Here is a 24917-nt window from a genome sequence, read left to right as displayed (position 1 = left end):
CTGGGAAACCCTAAGCCCCGCACTGCAGAGCCAGGCTCGCTGCCCAGTGGACCAGGGAGGGATCCTGGCGTCTTCCGGTCAGCTCTGTCAGGGAAGGTGTGATATCCTCTCTCCTGCTCCCTGCCTCATCTACATGCAGACTTTGGTTGTGCATATGCTTTGCACGTTTGTGTCCCTGCTAGTGGACAGCATGTTTAGATGCTAACCTCAAAGTAGAGCGCAAACCTAGCTGACAGAAGTCCGTAAGAACAATTTCTTGCCAGCCCAATAAACCTCTCTATAAAGAAAAAAACAGTTGTTACTGAATAAGCATTAACCCAAAGTGCGCCCCATGCCCAGGCAGATAAAAGATGGAAAGAAGTTTCCCTGCTTTTGCCTAGCGAGGCAGACACCCATTTCCATAGGCAACGTCAGTAAACAAGGGGACCAGCCAGCACCTTTATCCCCAGGTCATCCGGAATTCACCTGGTAATTGGTAGCTGGTAATGCCCGCTAATTCTTTTTCTCCAAAGGGGAGGAGGAACCAAAGGAAAAAAAAAAGTTTTTGCTTGCTTGTGTTTTGTGCGTGTGTGTGTGTGTGTGTGTGTGTGTGTGTGATACACTATTGGGTCATTAATCCAGGCCTTAGCACTGAGCTACACCCCCTTCCCTTTTTGTTTTTGAGACCGGGTCTTTAAAAATCGATAAATTCCACCTTCTGGTCGTCCTGCCTCAGCCTCCCAGAGTTTTGGGAGTACAGCTGTGTCCTACCATGCCCCGAAGACTAAACAGTTTTACAACAGAAGTCAGGTTTGTAACTTAAAGAAGTTCACCTGTCAGAGTAGCCTCCTGGCCTCCCACAGAAACAGAAATAGGGACCCACCTTCTGTGTTGATGCTGATTACATTTCAAAGAGAAAGTTCCCAAGACTTTGACAAAGACATCCCCCAACTTGTAAAGCTGGCCAGAGGCTTATTTAACTTTTAAATAGATTTACATACTTCTCAAGGGGACAAAGGATGAATTTACCCTTACATATTGTCTGCAGCCAGTAATCCCCTGCATTCACACTTGGGGGAGGCTGAGGCAGGAGGATCACCCCAAGTTTGAGGTTAGCCTGGGTGATACAGTGAGAAAAATAAAAAACAAAAACTAAGTTGTCTAAAATAAGCACTGAAACAAAGGGAGGAAAGCCTTTCCTCCCACTTTCTGTATTAGGGAGAGTTATTAGATTTGTATTTATCCTAATACACACACAGACCAGCTTTTCCAAATTCAAATTTTCACCACATTGGCCACCCTTCTACATACATAATAGGCTGTGCCCGTTTGGCTCAAGGACCAAAACAGCTCAGCTCACCTCTGGAACCTTCTGGAACCTTTCTAAGCCTCGCCTTGCCCACCTGCCTGCAGCGGATTTGGTCTTTCCTGGGCTCCCAGACAGCTCGGTCATTTACTGTCATAGTACACTTGTAGTTAAGTGTGCGTGTGCAGGTTTAATTTTCTAGTCCGTAAACTGTTTCATATTCAAAGATCTTTTTTCATCTTCGTATGCCCAGCCCCTCACAGCAGGTGTCTGTCTGTGTAGAGTCTCCCTCTCAAACTGGCAGTCCTGATCATGCGGTGCCAGCTGCCAGGATGTGGCTGCCACTGTCAAGGGACATAAGGTTTCACTTTGTCACTGCCTCTACATTCTCCACTAGGACCAAGTGTGATTTTCGTTTGTCCTGAATCTGTAACAATTTTCTTGGAAAGCAGGCTTAGTGGTGTATGGGTGTGGTCCCCACACTCAGGAGGCTGAAACAGAAGGAGTGCCCCATTGGAGGCCAGCCTGGGCTACATAGTGAGACCCTGTCTCAGAAAAACAAAAACAAGGGCCAGGGATTTGGCTCAGTGGTGCCGCCACCTGCCTGGCAAGCACAAGGACCTGAGTTCGATCCCTGGTGCCAAAAAATAAAGAAAGAAAGAAAGAAAGAAAGAAGATTGGGGGTGAGACAGGGTTTCACTTTGTAGTTCAGGATAAACTCAAACTATGTAGCCCAAGCTGGCCTCCAACTCTTAGCAATGCTCTTGCCTCAACCTCCTGAGTGCTGGGATGACAGGCATGGGCCACCATGCCTGGCTAGAAGATACTTTTCTGGAAGTGAAATATTCCTCAGTATGGGGGATGGAGGAAGAAAGGCATTAAAGCATCTTTCAAGAATAAAAAAAGCCCATTTTATACTGAAAATAAAAAGTTGTCTCTGTGATTAAACACATAAAATATATCTCGCTCTCTCCATTTCCCATCCACCCCCATTGATGATACTGAGAATCGAAACTAGAACCTTCACACTGGCACCGTGGCCCCCTTTTTTGTGACAGGGTCTCACTAAGTCACTAAATTGCTCAGACTGTGCTCCAACTTTCCATCCTCCTGCCTCAGCCACCCAGAGTGCTGGGATTACAAATGTGTGCTATCATTGCCTTGCTTCCATTTTTCTTAAATCTGTCTGCTTTGCTTATCAACATGATCTTCAGTGTCCCTTCTAGATATCTGAGGGTTTGACCCTAGGGTAAATACTCCAAAGTAGTTCCAGGAAGAGGAATGGGTAGAAGGAAAACAAAACAAAACAAAAAAACAAAACAACCACAAAGAGGTTAGCAAATGATTCGGATTCCAAGCCTTGTCCTTAAACAGACTACGCAGATTCAACTTCACCCTGAATGTCTGTTCCAGTGTTTGCTGTGTTTGGTTGGCTGTGCATACAATACCCAGACTCCTGGAGCCGCGTAGGATCTCAAATTCACACAGCCACCCCTCACCCTGCTGGGACACACACAGCCAAGTAGAGCTTTGTCCGCAGCACCTGTGTCTGACCATGGTGTCTGCTGTGTGGAAATAAGACCCGTCTCACAAAACGGAGCCTCAGAAGAAAGTGGTTAGGCCTACTGCTGCCCAGTGCTATCCAGATGAGTGAATAAACACATTCTTTCCCTTCTAAACACCTGAGATAGATAAATCCCTGTTCACGTGTCCAGAGTAAAATACTGACGTTCTGTCGCACATGAAATCCACAGAGACAATCAAACCGTATTGTATTTCAGACATCACGCTGCTTGTAATTCCAGAGCTTTGTTTAAGAAAGCTTCCGTTTTCAAGAAAGAATTCTAAATTCTTTTTCCTCTTAGCGGGGGTGGGGGGCTAGATTTACATCATTTGATTAAGGATCTCCTGCGGGCTTGGCAGAACCGAGCCCCTTTCTGAGCACCCGCAAGTTCTCAGCCCCTAAAGTGGCATTCCTGTCTTCGAAACGGCAACGGGGAGTCCAGGCAAAGTGTTTGTCTGCCTCGAACACGCAGGGACATCAGCAAATAGCACTCGAGGCCTTTGTCACGCTGTCCTCACCTGGGATCTTCAAGTCACTCACTTGTTTTGCCGGCCACACCCGTCCTTTTCTAACTCACAGAAATACTAGGGCTGTTAGGAGCTCTGAGCTGATCCTGGCACATTTTGTCCTTAAGAACTAACTCCCAGCCTTCCTTTCGGGGTGACTGACAACTGCAGGACCGACAAGGATTCTCAAGGGCAGGCAACTTATAGTTACTAAACTGTGGCCACACTGCTCTAGTTAGTGGAGGAAAATCAATCAGCCGTGCAAACCACCTTTCCTGGAGACAGCAGAATGAACTTGCCATCCGCTGGGGAGGACTCAAGAGTACTGAGGACCTGGTTTCCACAAACAGACTCAGTAGGACAGCCCCGAAAGTGGTGGTGCTAACCAGGTCCTAGCGAAAGCTAGGCGGCTGGATTCGGGTCTGGGCTGGGAGCCTGCGACCCCACTGCACAGCGCAGGGCTGAGTCTTTCCACTGCTCCCTCCGTCCCTGGAACATCTGGCCAGCTGGCTTGATCACAAGATCGGCCAGATCGGAGCCGTGAACCCGGCTTGGGCAAACAGAGCCTCTCTGGGCTGCGAAGGAAGGGAAGGGGCTCTCCCGGGAAGCCCCCGCGGCCGTGACACGGCCATTTCTGAGTGGCTGCTGTCACCGCGTTTGTCTGCAGGAGCCGGGCCTCGCTGATCTGTGGGTTTTCGAGAGCTTCCAAGGACGAAGGCAAATATTTCGATACTTGGCTTTATTTTCAGGTCACCCACAAGCTAAGAAATACACTCAGTTTGCTGCATTATAACATTAACTCAAAAGAATTTTGTTTCTTTCTAATTCAAAATCTGCCTGAGTCTCCATTCATGGAGAGAGGAGGCCTGATTGATATCGATTCAGATAAAGCCCTCTGCTGGCATTTTATTAAGCGCCGTGTTTAATCTCCATGTTCCTGCTTCCGTTCTCAATATCAACTGTCCTTGTCCTTTTTCAAAGTGGGAGGGACTTGGAATCTCTTGAGGGCTCTATTCAATGTGACCTCTCAGATGTTAAACCTGAACCCACACCCGGATTTCCTCCTTTTCTTTCCGCATTTTTTTTTTTTCTCCACAGTTTTCTTTTTGGTTTGTTTTTGTATTTTTGTACCGGGATCAAACTCGGGACCTTGTGCTTGTGAGGCAGGCGGCGGAACCACTGAGCTAAAAACCCCGGCCCTCTTGTTGGGTATTTTAAATACTTAAAAATGTACGCCAGTCAAAAGAAACTAGCACAAAAACGATCAAGTGTTGCGCGTTTTGTGTACAACAAATGCCCTTGCAGGATGGGAGTAAAGCGTCTTTAGAGTGCGGCTTTCAGCTTTTGGACCGAGACGTGCTTAAACGAGAGGAGGAGAAACTCCCACAGCGCGATGCGGACCAGCCCCCATCTCCGGAGCGGAAGGGAGGGTGGCACAGGCGGCGCCCGGCCTCAGGGACGGTCCCACGGGCACATTACCAGGCAGAAATTTCATTTCCACAAACGTCGGCGCTACAGGTAAAATCCAGGCCCGAGTGCAGCCTCGAAGCCGATGTCGCTTCATTTTCTGGCCCCGTGACACGGGATAAAACGGGCCCAGGCTCCGGGTCTCTTTCTGTTTGTGGCCAGTACATTCAAATCCATTGTCCCTGCTGGCCGACTCAAAGGCAGTAACCTTGGCTACCGGCGCAGGAGAAACACAGTCTCCCCTTTCCCCGCTTCTGCACTCAGTTTCAGAAAATTGGTGCTGGTGAAGCGGGGTGGGGACAGGTCTACTTGGCCTCTGTTATTAACACCACCGAACCCTGCTCTGCCCGCCCGCTGGGGAAACAAGGGGTCATTCACGCGGCAGGCCAGGTGGTGCCGAATTCCAGACTCGGGCAGATGCGTTAACCCCTGCAGGCCTCCTGCAGCCCAGGGGGAGCGCGAGGCAGGAGCCGCAGGGCTGGGGAAGGAACGTAGCCAGGAGAGCAAGGTCCCAGGGGGCCTCTGAGCTGTTTGTCACCGCGCGATTGGCTCTGGAGAGGGGTGGAGTGCAAATACTGCCCGGATATATTTAGTCCAAGCGCAGGGCTTTTGTCCTGATGCTCACATGTTTTTCTTAACTCTGCAAGGGTAAAAAAGTTAAGCCACGTACTCTCCCTCCGCCTGTAGATTTCCTCTTTGGGGACGTTCTGGGTGTCTTGCGTAAGAGAAAGCTGAACGGCTTGCACGAGGAAGGACACAAAAATGTAAAGCACTAAACCTAACCTCCGGGAAACTTAAGAAACGCAGGTCATTTCCTGACCATCAGAAGTTTGCGTTCCTGAAGTCGATTTTCTGTCGGGTCCAACTGGAAGCTGGGAATTTTGAAACAGCTTTACTGGAACTAATTTATGGAGTTAAAAACATAATTAAGTTTTGCAAGCTGGCAGAACACTGTTTCACTTGAGTTGATTCACATTTTCCAGTAATGGAAGATTTAACTTGTGTGCTGAGGGGCCCAGCTCCTCTGCTCACCGCAGGGCTGCTGCAGGATTCACCTTCCCCGGGAGCCAGGACGTGCACCTTCCCTCTTGTTACCCTGGAGGTGTGGCTGCTGTGCCTTAGGGCCCCTTGCCCAGTTTGGTTGTTGTTTGGTCCGGGGATCAAACTGAAGACCTTGCCGTGGTGAGGCAGGTGACAGAACCACTGAGCTAAATCGCTGACCCTCCTTTGTCCAGTATTAACAAGCCGTGCAGGAACTTCTTTTGGTGCTGAGGATTGAACCCAGGACCGACCTTTCCTTCATTCCTTCCTTCCCTCCCTCCCTGCCACCCTCCTGCCTCAGCCTCCCAGAATGCTGCAATTGCACACATGTACCATTTTTCCTGGCTAATGCATAAGCTATTTTTTTTAACATGAACATCCCATTTGCAGTGATGAACCCAGGGAAGAAACCTCCAGACATGAAGCTTGTGGTTTGGGTGACACACGGAAGTAGGGCTGTTTGTCAAGATGCTCTGGAGAAGCAGACGCATAGAATGTATGTATTTTATAAATATTGTCCTCAGGGACTGTATTGTGTTTATGGAAGCTAGGGAGTCCAGTGTCTACCAGGAAGGCTAGCAGGCTGGAGACCCAAGAAAGCCAATGTGTGGCTGAGGTCCAAAGGACATCTTCTAAAGCCTACAAACCTGTAATCTCAGCACTCAGGAGGCTGAGGCAGGAGGATTGCCATGAGTTTGAGGCCAGCCTGGGCTACATAATGAGACCCTGCTAAAAAAAAAAAAAAAAAAAAAAAAGACATCTAGCAGAGTTCCCAAATGTTTTCTTCTCTTGCCTGAGGTTGGGGGGGAGAAGGAGGAGTCTTTTCTAGGACCACCCACATTATGGAGGTGATTGGCTTTACTAAAAAAACTCCATGTTTTTAATTTTTATCAGTACATATTTGCAGTACGTAATGATAAATCCTCATGGGGAGCCGGTGAATGCATATAGCACATCTTTAAAAGTCCATCTATTTAAATAATACTTCCATCCCCAAAACACTCTCACAGGTGAATCCAAAGTAATTTTTGACCAGATATTTGGGCACTGTGACCCAACAAAGTTGACAGACAAAGTTGGTCTTCACACAGGTCAACAAACCCATTTTGAAAAACTTGCCTATTAAGGTCACTTGTCAAAAGGGTCAGGGATTTAGCTCTGGTTCCACCACCTCTGTTGCAAGCCCAAGGTCCTGGCCTCTATTCCCAGTACCAAAAAAAAAAAAAAAAAAAGTAACTTGTCAACAGCAATGTGCTTACTTACCAGATGTGGGCATATAAAAATGGGTAATTGGGCCGGGGATTTGGCTCAGTGGTTCCGGCGCCTGCCTCGCAAGCCCAAGGACCCGAGTTTGATCCCCGGTATCAAAAGCAAAACAAACAAACAAAAAAAAATGGGTAATTCCCTACCTTCAGGGATCTCTCTCCTTCCCTCCCGTCCTCTGCTGGGGTCCTTCCCTGCAAAGCCAGGCCCTGTGCTGTGGGGAAGCCCAGGCCACCCCTCCAGGACTTGCCTGTGCCCTGTCCCACCGATTTCCCTTGATAATTTTGAGGCAGTCTCCCTAAGTTGCCCATGCTGGCCTCTGTCTCCATCTCGTGATCCTGGCATTTGGCCCTTGAGTAACTGGGTTCCTTGTGTGGCCATACCCACTCCATCTGGGTCTGTCTCGGCTTCTGACCCTCAGAAACTAGAAAGGCTCTTTTTCAGTGATTAACACTGCATGAAGCCCTTACCCTGGGGGCGTCGTGTTGCCCAGCGAGTCACAGCTAGCAGAGTAAGAGTGTCCACCTGTACGAGAAGCCACTGTACATTTCCCAGGTGACTTCATTTTTCTTTTTTTTTTTAAGTTTTTTGTTTTGTTTTGTGACTTTATTTTTCTGTGCTTCTCCCTGGAGTTGTGGGGTCACAGATGTCCCCCTTGCTGACACTTTTAGGTTCTCACTGTGCATTTTCCTGATGACCCCACAGCTATTTTTTTTTGAGGGGGGTTTAAGACAGGGTCTCACTACGTAGTTGAGACTGACCTGGAACTCACTTTGTAGCCCAAGCTGGTCTCGAACTCACAGCGATCCTCCTGCCTCAGCCTCCCAAATGCTGGGATTACAAGTGTCCATCACCATGCCCGGCCCCACAGCTATTCTTGATCACAAGTAATACTTCCCCACTTAGAAACCAATCTTATTTACCATGACATTTCATGATTACATTCATAAGAACAGCTCCTCTGTACTCCTAATATCAGAGAATTTATGCTTACACTTCTGTTCATCGTAAAGCAGTTGCTACCACTGGAGATTTAGTGTAGTGGTTCCGCCACCTGCCTAGCAAGCAAAAGGTCCTGAGTTTGATCCCTGGTAACAAAAAAAAAGAAAAGAAAACAAATAGTTTTTTTTAAAAAAATAATTATACCAAAAATGAGTCTGTATGTATTACTATTATAATTATATACACTAGGATTTACCCTAAAAGTAAAAGAGGCAATGATCATATTGCGATTTAAAAAAATAAATACTAAGGATTCAACCCAGGGCCTTTGCATTTACCTACATCCCTCACTAAGTGGCTAAGTTGCTCAAGTGGGGCTGGAACTTGAGACCCTCCTGCGTCAGCCTCCCGGAGGGCTAGGATCACAGGACTGGGCTACCTGGTGAGTTGAATGTGTGAATTTTAATCATAACCGTGCTATCCTACTGTTAGTTATTACCATTTAGTAAGGAATACCACAGCTTACCACAAGAACCCTATGAAGCACATGGTGTTGTCTGTCCTTGCCCTATTTCCAAGGAAGAGGAAGTTTCAAGATGTCAGGAAATGGCCACAGAATTGAATTTGAACTGAGTATCATTTTATTTGCCCTAAAGAAGGTTTTTCTTCATTTCTTTCTAATTTTATATCACAATGGAAGAAAACACTTTTGCCCAAAGTAAACAGAAAATATTTTAGACTGGGAGTTGGGAGACCATCAAGTTTTACTCTTGGCTCTGTCACTGGCCAATGTCCCTTTGTAGGCAAGCTGCTCTCCGACATTCCCTGTGACAAATAAGAAGTCAGGTTGAACGTGGTGGTGCATGTCTATAATACCAGCTACTTGGGAGAATGAGGCAGGAGAACCAGAACTTGGAGGTCAGTGTAGGCAACTTCACAAGAACTTGTCTCAAAATGGAATAAAAGCAGGGGCAGGATGTGACTCAGTGTTAAGAGTGTTTGCCTGGGTTCAATCCCCAGTCCTGCAAAAATAAATATATGGAAGACTGCAGGGTGGACATGGTAGCACACGCCTATAATCCCAGCACTCAAGAGGCAGAGGCAGGAAGATCCCTGAGAGTTCAAAGCCAGCCTGAACTATATAGCAAGACCCTGTCTGAAAAAGAAAAAAGAAGAAGAAGAAGAAGAAAAAAAAAAAGATTGGAGCCGGGGATTTAGCTCAGTGGTTTGGTGGCCAAGGACCCGAGTTCAATCCCCGGTAACAAAAAGAAAAAGAAAAAAAAAAGATTGGGGGGACAGGACTGTAGCTCAGTGCTAGAGTACATATTTACCATCGTATGTACAAGGTTTTGAACTTGACCCCCAGCAATGCAAAAATAAGTAAAATGTTGGATCACAGCCTTATCCAGCTGAGGAGTTGCTATGGGCCCAGCACCAGTTTAAGCATTTATTTACCTGTGTTAACTTGTTCATGTTGCCTAAAAGCCCTATGATACAGGTACTATTACTAGGCCCCTCTTACAGACAAATAAACTGACACACAGACACTACTCATCCTGCCTCAGGAGGGTCACTACTCATTCAAGGCCAGCCTGTGCCATTTAGTGAGTTCAAAACCAGCCTGAACTACATAGCAAGGCCCTGTCTCAAAAAACCAAAACAAGGACCAGGAATTTAGCTCAGTGGTTCCGCCGCCTGCCTCACAAGCACAAGTTCCTAAGAGTTTGATCCCCTGTACCAAAAAACAAAACAAAACAAAAACACCCTCAAACCTTGCCCCAGTTTACTCATCCAACCAGCGTTGGGGCCAGGATGGGAGCCCAGCTATTTTGTGATGAAGTCGGGGATCCAGTGTCCCAAGCCCAGCTGGCCTGTGTCCTCTTTCCTCCTTCCTCCCTGCCTCACCAGTTGGCTGAGGTGCCCAGGCTGTGCCTGCCAGGTGGGCCTGGTGGTGGTGACAGTGGGTAGGGAAGGGCTGGGTGTTCCCAGAACAGATGCTGCGGCTGCTGCCTACTGGCTGGACAGGATCTGGCTCCTGGAACACGGAACATGCTGTTCCCCACTGCCGGGCCCTGTGTGGAAAAAAGGACAAGGAGGTAAGGTGACTCAGAAAAGGGTGCTCGGTGGCCTGCGGCTGGATGCTACTACCTTGACAGAACCTTCGTTTGTTTTAAGTAAGTTATTTTTTAAAAATAGAAAAAACTCAAATGGTAAAAAGTTAAAAACACAAACAATGCATGCCCAGCCACCAGAATTTCTTGTGTTTCCAGGAGATGTTCTTGCATATGTAATCATACAAACGGACACATACCATGTAGGTGATTTGATTTTCCTTTTATTTGCTTTCTTTTGGTTTGCTTGATTTGTTTTTGTTTTTTCATTTTTAGTGTTTGAGACAGGGTCTCACTATGTAGCCCAGGATGGCCTTGAGCTCTCGGCGATCCTCCTGCCTCTGCCTCCCAAGTACTGGTATTACAGGCGCGAGCCACCACACTTGACTTCCTTTTTATTTCTAGCTAACACTATAGTTTGGAGACTGTGCCTTCTCAACACTTAAAGCACTTTCTAGTTTCTTTTTCTCTTCTAAGGGTTGCACAGCTTTCTGTGGGATGCATGTGCCTAACAAATCCCCTTAAGGGCCCTTGAGATTGTCTCGAAGGTGGAGCCCCGGGAGCCTGGAAGTCTTCCTGGTGCAACTCCGCCCCACTGGGGCTTCCTGTCCAGCCTGCAGTCACCGGAGAACCAGGAGCAAGCAGGACCGGGATGGTGCTACTGAGGGTCCCAGTGGCTGTGACAACCCCGCGAGCTTTTTCAGTATCCTGGCCAAAGAGCCCTAGTCACGTCCTCCAGGGAGCCCTTGTGCCCCACGGGCTCGGCAGATCAAGGAGAGGCCCCGCTTAGGCCCCTGGGCAGGAGAGTTCTGGGTCACCACCTGCAACACTGGACGACCTGGGCGACTGAACTCTGCTCAGCTCCCACTGTCTCTCAGTCTACAGTGAAAACCTTCCTTCACGGCCTCCCTCCACCTATCAGAGCCGCTGGCTTGGGGGGCTCTGTGAAAGCCGGGTGTGGATATGCAGCCGAGAGCAGAGGAACTGGGCTGGGCGGAAATGCAGAGGGAGCTGGGCTGCCGCAGTAGCAGTGGCAGAGCGAGCGGGAGGGGCCCGGAGCAGGGAAGAGCGCGGCCAGGAGGGGTGGGCGGCCAAGCCGGAACAGCGGGGCAGGGAGCTGGTGCGGTGGGCGTCGCGGGGTTTTTGCAGGCCAGCAGCAGCTAAGGTCAAGGCCCTGGGCTGCAGTCAGCAGAGCCACCACCTCCACCCCGAGATTAGCTGCTCCAGCTCCGCAGGCGACGGCGGAACAGCACTTCTGTGGGCCGACTTCTCTGGGCGCTCTGTATTCTGCTTCATAAAATGGGCCTATTAATAATGTTCCCAAGGGCGGGGATTTAGCTCAGTGGTTCCCTCGCCTGCTTCACAAGGGCAAGGAGGCTGAGGCAGGAGGATAAGGGGTTCAAACCAAATCAGGGTAAGGGCCGGGGATGTAATTCAGTGGCACTGTGCCCACTTGACAAGCACAAGATCCTGAGTTCGATCCCTCATACTGAGAACAAAACAAAACAAACCTGGATGACTAAGCCATTTAGCAAGACTCTGTCTCAAAATAAAAAAATATAAAAAAGGCTGGGGCATAGCTCAGAGCGAAAGCCCCACGTAATCCCCAGTACCTCTGCCCCTAGAAAAGGGAGAGAACACGAACGTGTGCCGCGTGGGGGTGCAGGCTGAGATGTGACCAGTGACAGGCAGCAAATGCCAGCTGACGCTAGCACTGGGCTGACTGCAGGCCTCGTTTATCTCATCCACCCTCACAGAAGCCCAGGAAGTAGACGCAGTGTTGGCCTCCTTTTAGAAATTCGGAAAGTGAAATTCAGGGTGGAGGAGGGAAGTCCCTTCTGCAGGTGGCCCAGCTGGTGCCAGCGAATCCAGCCCGCATCTCCTGGCTGGCGAAGAGCAGGCGGCTGGGCAGGCCTAGCACCAGGCGGGCTCCAGCTCCAGCCCTGGTCGGATTGGCCTCAGAGGTTCTGGCAAGAACAGGGGGAGGTGGTCACGTGAAAGCCCTGCTGCCTGCCAGGCCCTTGAAAATGTTTGTTGATGAATAAACAAAGGTGGATGAGCTCATGAAATACTTTTATCTTTCAGCTGCTTTTCTCTAACCACACATGCTATAGAGTTCCCTTCCCAGGGGAGAACCATGGTAAACAAAAGCAAAAACCTGGACTACACAAAGGTCAGTGTAACAGAGGGCAAGCAAGTCAGTCTTTGACTCTCTTTAGAGTACAGCCTTACTGAACCTATTTTCTGGGCCTGTGTTCAGGCAGCACGGCTGCAGGTCACAAAGGCTGAAGCAGAGTGGGTGGCAAGCCCTGGCTTCTCCTGCCCACTCCCGCTGGCCTTGAGAGAGAGCTGTGGGGAAGCCAGAGCTGAAGGCCTTCTGCCCCTCTGCCCAGCCCTGGGCTCACTCTGAGCAGTTGTTTCCCAGAGGGTGAGGGCACTCACTTTCCAGACTTGGACACAGCAGCCCTCTGAATGGAGCCCTCCCTGTGGTGGTGAGTTCAGGAGGGGCTGCAGACACTGGTTGTACACAACATTGGTGTACGTGATGCCACTGGATTTATACTTCCAGTGGTAAATTTTGTGCTACCTGTATTTTATTTTATTATTATTATTATTACCATTATTATTATTACTTGTTACCGGGGATCCAACTTGCGTCCTTGCACTTGCGAGGCAGGTGCTGGAACCACTGAGCTAAATCCCCGGCCAGTTTTCTGTATTTTATCACAATTAAAATTAATAGCTGGGCCAGGTGCAAAGCACCAGGTTACAATAGAGAGGCAAAGTATACTAACTCAGATTGCCCAAGCTCTGAATAAAGGATGACTCTGATGAAAAAAATTAAATATATAAATAAATAGCTGGACCTGGTGGCACATGCCCATAATCCAGCCTTTTAGGTGGCTGAGGCAGGAAGATCACAAATTCCAGTCCTGCCTGGGCAACTTAATGAAACCCTGTCTCAAAATCAAAAGTATAAAAAGGGCTGGTGTGTAGCTCAGTGTAAAAGCCCTAGGTTAAATCCCCAGTGCCACAAAATAAGTAAATAAATACATACACACATATATACGTACATATATAAATTTAAAAATAAATTTAAAAATCAGTTGACTTGCACTATAATGGCAGTTTTGTCCCATTTGATCTTAGCCAATGGAGAGTGCACCATGTTCTCTCCTTGTAGTAAAACCCGGGGCTGGAGCCAGGAAGAGGTGCTGAAATCCTGGGCTGGAAGCCAGAAGTTAAGGGTCTCGAGCTGTCAGGGTGGTAGTGATACAAGGGGAACAGATGTAACTCCCAAACCTGCTAGGTATCTGAAACTCAAGTTTGTGTTCTCTAAAACTGAAGAATGAATTCTAGGAACAACAGAGGCTACGAGTAGGAGACATTTATTGGAAAAAAGAAAGCTTCTGTTTAAGAGAGACAGAAAGGGGACTGGAAAGTGGGATGCCCCCCACCCTGCTCTTCGAAGGTGTTTTATATGGCAAAGCCCAGAGGTGAGATGGGTACAAAGTGGGACAGAACTGTAAAACCGAATGGAAAATTACAAGGTGCGCATGAGGTGGGGCAAAACCCTGACCGACCAATAAGGTGATGCTCAGTCAAGGGGTCTTAGCACTGAAGAGAGTGGCGTGGGGAGTGGGAGGGAATGGTCTGTCTACACTGGGAGGCTCTGGGCCCCTCCAACTGTCCCAGTGAAATGGCAGCTTGGTCCTGAGTTGGGGCCCAGGTCTTGGCTTCCATCTGCAATGTACTACCACAGCCCAACGACACCAAATCTAACTTTCAACCGTAAACCTCTGCTTTCAACAGGACCAAATCAAGCCAAGCCATCAATTCCTAGAGATATGTGCTGTTTTGGAAGAAACACTCAGCAGAAAAATCTTTTGTCTTTTTCATTTTGAGATGGTTATTTTCTAGTCACCGGGACACAGTACCTGACATCCAGAAGTAAAGGAGGAGAGTTTATTTGTAGACAGTCTGTAGACATTTCAGTCCTTAGTTGGCTGGCTCCAAAGCGAAGTGGCACGGCAGAGAAGAAACAGCCCATAGCGGGGCAGGCAGGAAGCAGAAAGCAATCAAGGGAGGAGGAGGGAGATGGATGCTTTCAGGCCACGCCCCCAGTGGCCCACCTACTTCTACCAGGCTCCAACTTTCAACCTGACGTTTAGCTGTAAGCTCATCCGTGGACTAACCCGTAAGTATCGCACACCCACGATCCAGTCACCTCCCCAACCCAGACCTGTGAGGACGTGAGGCTTTGGGGTACATCTAGATAAAACTACAACAGGCAAGGTTCCTCGGACTTGTGATTCTCCAGCTTCAGCCTCCCAGAATACTAAGATTGCCGGCATCGCCGCCATGCTTGGCTTCAGAGCAGAAAATTCTGTTTTTTTTTGTTTGTTTGTTTTTGGTTATTTGAGACAGGGTCTCACTATGTAGTTGAGACTGACCTGGAACTCACTATGTAGCCCAGGCTGGTCTAGAACTCACAGCGATCCTCCTGCCTCAGCCTCCCGAGTGCTGGGATCACAGGCGTGCGCCACCATGCCCAGCTAGAAAAATTCTGATTTAAATGTTTATAATTCATCTCTGATGACAAACACTCTTACTCCACTACAAATATTAGCACCCCTCCTCTTTCCTTCCTTTCTTTTGTGACATTTTAAAATACCATCAAGTCCTGTGTCACAGGACAGTACACGTGAGCTTTCCCTTTCCATAATAAACAACACTTTTCCTCCCCAAGCCAAGTGTTTCAGTGTGTCCTTGTGATCTGCGTGATTTCCAGTCCGAAGTGTCTAGGAGTTAAATACTTTTCACACGCTTGCCCTCTCTTTCCCAAAGGTGAAATTCAACTTCATGTTACAGCAGTGATTCTGCAAGTGATGTCCCACATGGGTTGTACTGTGGCCCCAGTGTGGCCAACAGGTGTCCTCTTAGTGGACTGGGGATGCACGCACTGGCAGCGGGAAAAGGAGGGGATCCCTCCATTCTCAGGTCAGGAATTAGGATCCGGCTCTGTCCTCATCGCTGTGTGGCCTGTGCCAGCTTCACCTGTAATGTGGGGTAAAAACCATTTTGGGCTGCGCAGAGGAGGAAATCAAGTGGCATCTGTGACTTGGTTCCTGCTGTCCCTCTCCTCTGTCTCTCTGTCTGCCTCTCTCTCCCTCCCTCCCTTGTGCGTGTGCGTGTGTGTGTGTGTGTGTGTGTGTGTGTGTGTGTGTGTGTACCAGGGATTGAACCCAGGGCCTCTGCACTGAGCTACATCCCCCGTCCTACTTATTTTTTTTGAGACAGAAACTTGCTTAATTGCTGTGCTGCCCAGGCTGGGCTGGAAACTCTGATTGCCCAAGCTCAGCCCCCTAGAGTGCTGGAATTACAGGTATGTACCACAGTGCCTAGCTCCTCATTCATTTGTGTTTTCCATGAAAGTAGAATTTCTTCTTTGTTTGTTTTGTTTTGCGGTACCAGGGATGGAACTTGGGCCCCTGTGCTTGAAAGGCAGACAGGGGAACTACTAAGCCAAATCCCTGGCCCTGTTTTATTGTTTTTTTGAGACAGTCTCCTGGCCTTGAACTCACTGTGCAGCCCAGGTTGGCCTGAAATTCAGTGATCCTCCTGCCTCAGCCTCAGGAGAGCTGGGATTACAGGCATGCACCACTGCTCCTGGCCTTTTGTTCTCTTTCTTTTCCTTTCTTTTTTCTTCTGCGTCATCTTTCTTAGAAGGGAAGACGCTACCAGGCTGCACTCTGCACCCTTTCCCTCAACAAGATGTTCCCAGCTTTTCTCTCCTTCGTTCAGAGACAGCCCCAGATCCTCCCCATAACAAAGGTTTGTCACGGTCCTGGTTTTCTGCTCTCTTTACCTAACATATCTGGTGCCAAGATCCAGGAGGAAGGAGGTCCACTCTCGCCTGTGGCTGGGGGTCTATTGGCCTTTCGGGCCACCTCCTCCGGACCACATCTGCTGAGCCAGGACCTCCTCCGGGCCTTGTACCCTTGCCATTTCTGACGATTCACATCCACACCTGTCCCTGACTACAGGGTGAGTAGGTAGTCAGCCTCCCTCTACTCGGGTCCTCTGTCTCCCGCTCTCCCTCCGGGGATTTGTTGGCAATCCAAGCTCTTGGTCAGAGAGACCCTCTCAGACCACTGGGCCCAGGACCGTGGGGGACGTGGCATTGGACGACTCCTCTCTTTCTCCCCTTCCCGGGGGGACTGGCTCCGGGAATATGGAGAGACAAAGACATTCCTCTCTTTGCCTCCTCCTAGGGATATAAGTCCTCCTCACGCACCCTAACACGGGTGCCCAACAATCCAAACCCCCTCCCTGAACGCCTCTTGGCAGCCTCCTGGCACGATGTCGTCCCCTTGAATCGTTGGGACCCAACTTTGAGCCCAAACAACTCATTTTTCACTGTAACCAAGTTTGACCTCAGTAACAAATTAGGTAATAAATCTCAATGGCCCCAAAATGGCACTTTCGATTTTAACATACTGAGCAATTTACACAATTTTTGTCAATGCAATGGCAAATGGTCGGAAGTCCCCTCCCAACAAGCCTGCTTTCTCACCCCTTCAAACCTGTTGGCCCTCTCAGGTGCATCTAGCCCTAACTGTGTCATCCGCGGCTCCTATTCCACACCCCCAGTCTCCTTGCCTGAGCGACCCCCCCACCTCAGCCCAGACTCAGAAGCGACTACTTTTGGCCGCATTATAAAAGGTCCTTCTGCCTGTGAGTCCTCTCATGGTAAAATGCTGTTTTATTCTTGTCTTGTGTATGTTACTGTTTGGACTTAATTGCTTAAAATTATTGTAAAATGAGTGTGGGAGTTTCCGCTAGCTCTGGTATTCATTTTTGCTTATTTGTACAAAAAATTAATTTACCTTTCGAAGGGTTGTTGTCTTCCTTCTGTATCTGCAAGCCAGCTGGGAGTTTGTGTCTAAAACAGTACAAGGTTTTTTTTGTTTGTTTCACTCACAAAGTAAATGGGTCTTTGTATCTCAAGGTTACACATTTTCTACATTTCACTGAATGCAGAGATAAAACTCCAGGGCTACCGGACATAATAGGCTGTTCTTGTATCTCAGATGTCACTGGACACCATAAATAATCTCTGTTCCTGACCCTACACCCACCTGGAGGCAGGAACTGTGTTATCATTCCCTCCTCTGACTAATTGGCAAATGTACTTAAGGAATGTTTAATTAGTATGCTTAAAAGATTTCTTGGGGGCCAGGGCTTTAGCTCAGTGGTTCCAGCGCCTGCTTTACAAATGCAGGGACCCGAGTTCGATCCCTAGTACCAAAAAACAAACAAACAAAAAGATTTCTTGTACATTACAGATTCTTACATTGTAATTATAGGGTTAACTTGCTTTCTGTACTTTCTGAAACACTGAGGAAATAAAAAAGGAACACTTTAAAATTTTAACAGCTGAAGCCAAGTTTGTTATGAAAGGCTTATAGTAAATGAGATGGAAAATGTATATATTTAAAAAGGCTACAAATAAAGGAAATATACTTTTGATATAAAAAGATTTGGGGACTGGGGATTTAGCTCTGTGGTTCCACCTCCTGCCTTGCAAGCACAAGGATCTGTGTTTGATCCCCGCTACCAAAAAGAAAAAGAAAAAGAAAAAAAAAAAAGACTAAAGAGAGATGCACAAAACCAGAAGGCCTAGGTGTCGAGAAGATATATATATGTTTGCTAGTTGGTTTTAAGTTTGTTATAAAAGGTTTACATTTACTGTCCTTCTGATTCTAATTCTCTAAGAGATCTCTGTGAATCGACCTGCAAAAGTTTTGACTAGTCTTAACTAAAAGAGATGTTATAATTCAGTTGGCCAAATATAGGTGTACTCTATATTTTGAGTGTACTCTAGACTCATAAATTGTCTTATATATATGTTTGTCTGTGTCTGTCCAGTTGTTTGAAAATGTTTGTCCAATTATTTTTTTAATCAAAATGACATCAAAGATACAAATAAATTGTTAATTTATACAACCTGGTTTTACAGGTTAAATAAAAAATTGTCAAGATAATTAAATATAAACTTTTAGGTTTGGATAGACTCCTGTTTGGTTCATAAAGAAGCAGCTGCTCAGAAAAATTTATTCTTGGGCTGGGGATTTAGCTCAGTGGTTCCAATGACTGCCTCGCAAGCACAACCTGAGTTCGATCCCGGTACGAAAAAGAAAAAGAAAAATTTATTCTGGTCTTTGTTCACTAATGGGAGCCCCAATAATTTTCATAGCCTTGTGGGAAGAGATACTTTCAATAAACATCGCTAAATATGTTGTTATAAAATGTTTACGTTGGTTATCATCAAAGGGTTGCATTCTAAATGTTATTGTGATATGTTCACAATGGTCATCTTCAAAATATAGTATTTTCTGTGGAAAAACAAGGTGTTATTAAAAAAGATCCCTTTGGTACCAGGCTACACTATAGGACATAAGGTTTCATATAATTATAATTGTTATTATTACTACTTTTCTGGTGTACAAAATGTATTCATGTTTCCTGACTGTACAGGTCTTCCAGTATATTGCTTATGGCGATGACCTTTTGATCCAGTATTCGCCCTTCTCTTCTGCTGCACCTGCTCATGATTACAGGTACCTTTGGAGGCCCATACACTTTCCCTAGATGGCATCTAATCAAAAGATAATGACTTGAATAAGAGTTTCCTGGGGTTTTTTTTAATGTGTTTTTATAAGGGAATAAATACATTTAACAATGGCTATTTTTTACTGAGATACATATCTAAGTTTGTTGCAAAGAAAATGTCACCATGATTGCCATGCTAAAATATTATTATTATGTGTGGCTCTTGATTCAAAGATTTTTCTGTTAATAGTCTATAGGAACTCAACTACTAGAATAACCACGAATGATAAAATAACAGCCCTCTAACTGTATTTTAGATTCCAGGGTGCTTGCTATCCAGATAAAGCTATGATAATTAAGCTCCTACTGTACTACTGATATCACTGATTGTCTCTTCTGGGTGTTCAACCACCAAAGCGCAGAGACCAACACTAAAAGGCAACTGGGTTAAGAAGACCGCCAATATTTTGGCCCTGGCCCTCCAAGGTCATCAGAGATTCAAGGTATGAAGGAACCTTTTCTACAGTGCCTTACATGTTTGGTCAGTCACCCAACCTCCTGAGCAGGGAGGTTGCTGGACACCAGAGGACACATGTAACGTGTGCCAAAGGAGGATCAACAGCAACAAAAATCTCCCAAGTTTTCACTAAAAGTAACTTGGTCAGGCAAGGTCCGTGTGACCCATCCTAACGGCTGACACTGACAGGAGCTGAGAGGCTCTGTGTATGGTTCCAAAATAATGCCTAGGGCCGGGGATTTAGCTCAGCTGTTCGGTGGCCTGCCTCGCAAGCGCAAGGACCCGAGTTCGATTCCTCCGTACCACAAAAAACAACAACAACAAAAAAATCATGCCTAAAGAGACTTAACTGACCTTGACAGATAGCAAGATGTTCATATTGATTAACACAGGTCTCACTTTAACTTGGTGTTAAACACCCAGCAGAAAAGAATAACCAAATGAGGCAGTCAATGCACAGCCCCTAGCGATAGACTTTTGAGATCCACAACTGCACCTCCCTGTAAAGGGATAGATCTCCAAGTGGTAAACCAGATAACCCAGTCTCAAAAGCAATGCCTATTTACTACCGCCCTCCACTATCTCAGACTGTGGGATGTCTATGTCCATCTACCCCTGCTCATTCACTCCAATTCCCAGCCCCCTAGATTTTAACCTGTCTCAAATACTGACAATCTATCCACAGTTCTGGGACCCTTTGTTCGCTATGGGTCTCCCATTCCCTACACAAACCACTCACCTGACATGCACGGAGCAAAATGACAACATCAGTTGCCCTACTTGCTCCCTCTTTGTCTCAGAAGAGCGTCCGATCTGCCTGTCCAACAGCCTGTTTCATATGTCATCAAGAGGCGTTCCGATGCCTCCGTTGGTCTGGCCTTGCTGTTACATACCCTTCCTTAGCCCTCCCATGACCATTTATCCAGAAGCCCAGATGTCTAAACAAGTTCTCCCACAGAACAGTCAGAAAAGGGCTGCTCCCCTTCTGGTCCCCTCTGAATGGGAGCGGGGGTCCTCACTGGGATGGCTACGGGTATAGCGGGCATTTCTATATCAACACGTTTCCATCAGGCCCTGTCCGTAGAGATTTCGGAAGACATGGATAAAATAAGCCAGTCCTTAAATACAGTACAAGATATAATTCTCTAGCAGCAGTCGTGTTACAAAATAGAAGGGCCCTTGACATGCTGACAGTGGCCCAAGGGGAAACGTGCCAGGTGCCAGGTGAAGAACGCTGTCATTTTGTTAACCAGTCAGGGACTGTTAAAGCAAAGGTTAAATAATTACAGCAGCTCATGGAAGAGCGAAAAAGATGATGGAATTCTTGGGGAACAGAGCAGCCCTCTCCCTGGCTTCCCCGAATTATGCCTTGGCTACTTCCCTTTTGGACCCACTGGCTTGTAGTGTCTTTTAGTCATGATAGGGCCCTGTCTGCTTCACTGTTTTCAAAATCTCTTGCAGAAATGCAGGAGGGCATTTACAGGCCAGACAGTCACAGAACTCATCACGGCACAGTATCAGACACTGCCGCAAAGGGAAGAAGCCCCCACCTACCACTGCCCACAGCAGATCCAGATTTAGCCCCCACCTTCACCCCTTTGTCAGCTTGAAGCAGCTCCAGAATTAGAGACCTTCACCCAATAACCATAAAACAGAAGCCTGGAATGTTAGATTTCCCTTGCCTTAAGATGGCTGCCACATGGAATAGCAGCCTCCACGTTAAAATACGGCTTCTCCCAGCAAAGGACGGGCTGCTTCCCAGCATGCCTCTTCTCCCACCCAAAGGGTAACCTGATACTTGCTACCTCCCAACAGCTACTGATGTCACAGGCTCCTCCAATCTCTTAATACTTACTCACTTCACTCCACACCTGCTCAGGCTAACCCCACCCCGTTCCTATAAAAGAAGCTCCCTGTGCTGTTCTCTCTCCTTTGTTTGGAGGCATCCAGGTAGATTCTCTCCATAATAAAGGCTTGGTATGGTCCTGGAAAAAAAAAAAAAAAAAAAGATGTTCCCCCTGGATTACTACCTGACTCCTGCAAATCCCTAAATTGCCCAGGCTGGACAAACTTGCAATCCTCCTGCCTCAGCCTCCCAGAGTGCTGAGGTTACAGGCAGGGCCACCATACCCAGATGGACTAACTTCTTTTTTGTTTTGTTTTGTTTTTTTGAGACAGAGTCCCACTATGTAGTTGATACTGACCTGGAACTCACTATGCAGCCCAGGCTGGTCTCGAACTCACAGTGATCCTCCTGCCTCAGCCTCCTGAGTGCTGGTGGACTAACTTCTTTCCATTGAGTTTGAGGGCTTCCTCCCATTAAGGAGCTGAGACTTTGTTAGCTGGGCTTTCATCCAACCACTAACAAACCTTACGCGCTGACTACGGTTCTGTGCTTTTCATCTGTTGGTGCCTGTGATTTCACTCAACATCAAACTAATTTGTTCTGTGAATTTTAGAAATGAAAACATCCATAATTTACCCAAATTAAATTTATTCTCTTTTTCAAGCTCCCCAAAATTGTACTTGGAATCCTACAGTAGATACTGTACCTTCCCAGAAGTCCAGAACTATTTTGTTTGTTTTTTTGCAGTACTGGGGATTGAACTCAGGGCCTCACACTAAGTTACATTTCTAAACCATTTAAAAAAAATTTTTTTTAAGACACAGTCTTGCTAAGTTGTGTAAACTGGGTTTGAACTCATGATCCTCCTGCCTCAGCCTCCCAGAATGCTGGGATTACAGTCATATACCACCTCACCCAGCTTGAATTGTTTTATATTATGCAAGGCAGTGAATGCAATTTCTCATAATCTGAATTTGCTAGCAGAGAGCAAGCAGATACAAAAAACTAACAGGTGTATTGTCAAAACTTCACTTGGTGAAATCCATTTCCTCTGGGCATTTTGCCAACTAATTTCTTTAGTAGGAAATGACATTCTGAAAGCAAACAGCCACCAGTCAGAGAGGAGGGAATCAGTGGAGTAAAACAGGTTCTAGTTTAACGATGCTGTGGTCATGTTCCTTAAGCACAGAAGTGGTTAATTCACTGGCAAGTGCAGCTCATCAGCCTTGCAACTTCCCCCCTTCTCTTCACAAACAAAGAATTGAGCGAAATGAGGGAAAAGTAGTAATAAGATTCATTTGAAAAAGTAGAAGTGAAGAGTGAGAGAGACACTGGCTCTGCAGAGTGAACTTGGGCAGAGAGAAAGAGGAAAAAGCAAGATAAAAGTACCCGCTGGGGGAGGAGAGCCAGGAGAGGCAGTGGGACAGTTTTGCTCCCTACCCTTCATATACAGGACAATAAAGCAAAAAGCAATGATAGATTGTAGTAGATTCCAAGAGCCTCACGCAGTATAGTGATAGTCATTAGGTCTAATCTCTTGCAAGTAGACAAAATAGCATTTTTTTTTCTGGTAATAATGAAATTTTGAGGTTACCTATATCTGTTACTTATTATTGAAGGGTATTTATTTACTTTGTTTTGCTTTTTCTGTGTTATTTTATTTTTTGAGGCAGGGTCTCTTTCAGGCTGCTCTTGAACTCCTGGTGATCCTCCTGTCTCAGCCTCCACTCCTGAGTGCTAGGACTACAGGCATGAACTACCACACCCAGCTAAAAGACATGTTTTAAAACAGACAGCATTAAAGAAATACTCAGAATTGTTGATTTTAACTTCTAGTCTAAGGGTAATTGGCATTGAGTGAGATTACTTTTTATATGCCAAATATTTTTGAACACCCATTATGTGCCCCAATGTGCTAAGCACTGTGGGAAACACGAAGAAGTTAAGACAATTGTTTCCTCCATGGGCTTTCCACACCCAGGAATTGGAGATGTCTTGGAATGATTTCCAATGAATGGAATGAGTCCGGTTCAAGACATCTCTCAAGGCTGGGAATGGTGGCACATACCTATAACCCCAGCGCTCCGGAGGCTGAGTCAGGAGGATTGCTGCAAGTTTGAGGCCAGCCTGGGCTACATAGTGAGTTCAAGTCCAGCCTGAACTGCCTAACAAGTAGTTCAAGCCCCTCCCCGCAGAGTAAAAAAGGCTGAGGTTGTAGCTCACTGCAAATCCCCAGGACTGAGGGGAAAAAGTGATTCTCCCGCCTTATCCCCATGCTGTTCTAGTCTCAAAGTCTTCTCCACGATCAGTTTTCAGGTAGCCTTCCAGGGGCCAGGCATGTCAAGCCAACTGCGGCATCTTTATAAACATATGCACACACAGCTGCTCCCTGACAAAGATCCTACCCACACTTCCTTATTTATGTAGTAGTTTTTGTTTTTCTTCTTCTTGATACTGGGGATCAAACACGGAACCCTGTGCTTGCAAGGCAGGCAGTGGAACTAGTGAGCTAAATCCCCAGGCCCTGGAGTAGTTTTTTTGAGACAGACTATTGCTATATGACCTAGGCCAGCCAGAACATTTTTGTTTGTTTGTTTGTTTGTTTGTTTGTTTGTTTTGAGACAGAGTCTTGCTATGTAGTTCAGGCTGTCCTTGAACTCACCGTGTATCCCCAGCTGGCCTTGACCTCATGGTGATCTTCCTGCCTCAGCCTCCCAAGAAGTGGGATTTCAGAACTACATCACCATGCCTGGTTTTTACACCCACGCCGTGTGTGTGTTTTCTTATACCTACATTTCTATGGGGCTCCAACCTGGGCATGGTGGTACACTCTAGGGGCTGAGGCACAAGCATCGCAGACCGGAGCCTGGCTTCTGAAACTTGCTACTTCAAAAGACTCTGTCTCCAATAATCTAAAGAGTTCTAGGCATGTAGCTCTGTGCAAAGAGCTCGTTCCCCAGCGCAAAGGGGTCGATCCCCAGTACTGCCAACGGGGGGAAAATCCATCTAGAGCAACTCTCAGATGTTGAGCAATCTCAGGAACTGAGCACGCATGTACTGTGCCCTCAGGAGCTCCATAAATATCTGAGTGACTGAAAGAACCATGCCTCTCCGGGAGGCTCTATTTCTATTGTACGTCACGTGTGCGAATCGTCTGTGGGCTCACAGAGACCAGAAGCCTCCTCCCAGAGAGCAATGACTAGGTCAGGGGCCTTCCAGGCCTCTCGGTTGCTAGGGGGCTCCTTCCTGGGCTCAGGGTTTTTCCTAGCTCCGTGGGTGGAGCGTGAGTGAGTCTGGCTGTTACTTTGTTTCAGCTTGACTGGTGGTCAGAGGTGTGTCCGAGGTGTCCCAGCTCCGCTGTTGGTACTGGGAATAGAACTCAGGTCCTTGAGCTTGCAAGGCAGGTGGCGGCACCCCGGGAGCGAAATTCCCCACCCAACAGCGCTGTTCTTGAGTATTACCTGGTGGAAGCCTTTGTGGACTGAGCTGTTGGGTTTTCTCCTCTGGGAAGTTCTTATTCCTTTAGGTACCAAGCCTCTGAATTCTTTTCCACATAACTAATAAACAGTTCCCCCGGTCTAATGCATACCTTTTGAGTTTTGATTTAATTAGCTATTTTTGCCCCAGTTTTTATCTGTTCAGTTCCATCCATTGAATCATCCATAATTCATTTCGCTGCCTTTGAGGCTGGAATAACCTACTTATTGGTTCTTTAAAAAAAAAAAAAAAAAGTGGGAGAAAAGAGAGGAAACCCAACTG

The 24917-nt window shown here is 46.9% G+C and overlaps 2 long non-coding RNA genes across 7 annotated transcripts in view; both read left to right on the top strand.

Moving 5' to 3' along the window:
- LOC104860026 overlaps positions 1-19151 on the top strand; it is a 29548-nt gene extending 10397 nt beyond the window's left edge. The window contains exons 1-7 of one of the 6 annotated variants that reach the window (XR_004516187.1): positions 10134-10382; positions 12265-12352; positions 13993-14377; positions 15481-15565; positions 16783-16917; positions 18721-18803; positions 19113-19151. This is a non-coding gene — a long non-coding RNA (uncharacterized LOC104860026). Of the gene's footprint in view, positions 1-10133; positions 10383-12264; positions 12672-13992; positions 14620-15480; positions 15566-16782; positions 16933-18720; positions 18804-19112 lie in introns of those variants that run through there. The other 5 variants (XR_004516186.1, XR_004516190.1, XR_779546.3 and 2 more) reach the window with 5 other exon arrangements.
- Positions 19152-19160: 9 nt separating this feature from the next.
- The window catches only part of LOC104860027, an 8668-nt gene continuing 2911 nt past the window's right edge, over positions 19161-24917 (top strand). Inside the window, exon 1 of the long non-coding RNA XR_779547.2 lies at positions 19161-19298. This is a non-coding gene — a long non-coding RNA (uncharacterized LOC104860027). The remainder of the gene's footprint in view (positions 19299-24917) is intronic.

This window comes from Fukomys damarensis, unplaced genomic scaffold, assembly GCF_012274545.1.
Source record: "Fukomys damarensis isolate Sample0158 unplaced genomic scaffold, DMR_v1.0_HiC HiC_scaffold_7, whole genome shotgun sequence".
Lineage (NCBI taxonomy): Eukaryota > Metazoa > Chordata > Mammalia > Rodentia > Bathyergidae > Fukomys > Fukomys damarensis.
The sequence above is the reverse complement of the archived record's forward strand: the minus strand, read 5'-3'. Positions and strand labels throughout refer to the sequence as shown.